Source organism: Arachis ipaensis, chromosome B06 (genome assembly GCF_000816755.2).
Source record: "Arachis ipaensis cultivar K30076 chromosome B06, Araip1.1, whole genome shotgun sequence".
NCBI classification, from domain to species: domain Eukaryota; kingdom Viridiplantae; phylum Streptophyta; class Magnoliopsida; order Fabales; family Fabaceae; genus Arachis; species Arachis ipaensis.
In genome coordinates this window covers 19,779,691-19,782,100 of record NC_029790.2, presented here as the reverse complement: position 1 = coordinate 19,782,100, position 2,410 = coordinate 19,779,691, and positions in this window count along the sequence as shown.

Here is a 2,410-nt window from a genome sequence, read left to right as displayed (position 1 = left end):
CGTGGGAGAGAAAGACAGAGAGAGAGAGAGAGAAAGAGAGAGACCAGAGAGATGAATCGGTGGATGACAAGAGGGGGCCGTCGAAGGGGGTTGCCATAGAGAATTTTGAGGGAGAGATAAGATTAGAGGGTCAGAGAGATAGTGGGAAGTGAGAGGATGAGGAGAGAGAGAGAGAGATTCGAAATGAGAGGAAGATGGTTCGGAGTTCGAATTTAGGGTATGATTACCGTCGGATTTAACGACAGATTTATCCAACAATAAAGCTTCTCGGGTGCTCCAAAACGCAACATTTCACTAATCAAGGTTACTGTCGAATTTATCCGCTTGTAAATCTATCGGTAATGCTTGCACCAATAAATCATTTTGTCCTCCAAATATTACCGGCAAATTTATCGTCGGAAATTAGAATCCGACAGTAATTTTTTTTACCTGATGAATTTGTTGCCAAATCTGCTGGTAAATTCGTCAGAAAATCTGACACTAACATACGACGATAAATTCGATGGTAAATCTAATAATACTCATATTTTTCTTGTAGTGTGATTTACATGTAATTTGGAGGTCACAAGTTTAGAAAAAACTTGTCAAGCACTAATGCGAGCCTCAACTTTGGCTCTTGTCCTAGTAAACAACTCATTAAGCCGGTAAAATGTTGCCTTGACAAGTGCAATGACTAGGAGATTGTGCGCCCCCTTCAAGACCGAATTGATGTATTCTACTAGATTCGTGGTCATATGACCCCATAGGTATCCACCATCAAATCCCAAAGCATACTGTTCACGTGGAATCCGATCCATCCAGTTAGTGTAAGTTTCATCCCGTTTGCGAGCCGTCCTCAAATATCCTGCAATAAAAAAAAGTGCAAATGCCAAGCATAAATAACATTCATAAATCATAATAATGGTAACTGTAATAATAACAAACTTTTATGTTGACGATAAGCTTTTGCAGGTACGGTACCTTGAATTTTCTCAAAAAGTTTGACTTTATACTGTTGATGCAAAACTTGTGAAAAGCTCTAGGAGGTGACCAAGCTCCGTTACTACGAGCAATAGCTGAACTAATGGAGTCATGTCGATCAAAGATAATTCCCACACCATCCCGTGTCACCACATGTTGTCGCAAGTTACCCAGGAAAAAGTGTCACGCATCAGAAATCTCTCCCTCAACTATCGTAAACGCAATAAGCACAATATTATTGTTACTATCCTATGAAACTGCAACCAACAGACAACTCTTGTATTTTTCATACAAATGAGTCCCATCACCTGCACTAACGGTTAGTAACGTATGAATGCTTTAATGTAAGGGTAATAACTCCAGAAGACTCAATGTAATACCCGGTTACTAGGAACCAAGTCATCCCCCTAGTACGCAGGCATTATTTTAAAATGGACGGCTATTGATGGCTCCTTATGACACATAGCCTCAAACCATATGGGCAAAACTTCAGACGAAGCTTCCCAACCTCCAAAAATTTTTCAATGCTTTTTCCTTTGCTAACCATGCTTTACGATAACTTATGGTGTAATTAAACTTTGATTGAACTTCCGGAATGACTGATTTTACCTTTATAGAGGGATCTGCCTCTACCAACGGCTTTATTACTTCTGCAATTGTGTTAGAATCCAGCTTCGAATGGTCCTGAGAAATAGAGGTGTTTACGGGTTTGGGTAACCCGATTACCCGTCTGAACCCGAACTGAACCAATTCAATTGGTTCTGGAACCAATGGGTAGTCGAGTATAATTGGACTCGACCTGATAATACCCGATCTTAATTGGTTCGAGTATTGGTTTTGGATAAGCAAAATCTGAACCATCTCGCAGACCCAATTACCCTTNTATTATTTTTCTAAAAAAAATCTCATTTTTTCAATTTTATTTTAATTTCTATTTTATTGTATCTAATTATCCGAACCAAACCAATCCATTCTTAATTAGTTTGGTTTGGTTCGGGTATACACACAAAAAATATAAAATCGAACCAATTACAATTTAATTAGTTCAGTTCTCATTTTACCCCAAACCCGAACCAATCCGACCCGTGAACGTCCCTATTGAGAAATTGTGGCTCTGGTACAAGTGTGACTACCATTGTACTTTCTAATCTCCCAACAGTACTTCTTGTGCATTTGGATAACCCTGATAAGTCAATCACAACTTGTACCGTATTATGTACATTTGGCATAGAATGTTATCGGTTCCGACTCATATACCTGATAGTCCACACCTTTGCAAATGGTATAATCTTTCATCGCCGCAATGGTAGCCTTCCTGGAATTGAATTCCATTTCCACAGTGACTTCATCGTCCCCCAAAAAATGAGGCTCTACTACAATAACACCATGAAATATATATTTAATAAATAACTATTAAATATATTTTCTAAAATTGAAATATATCTATAAA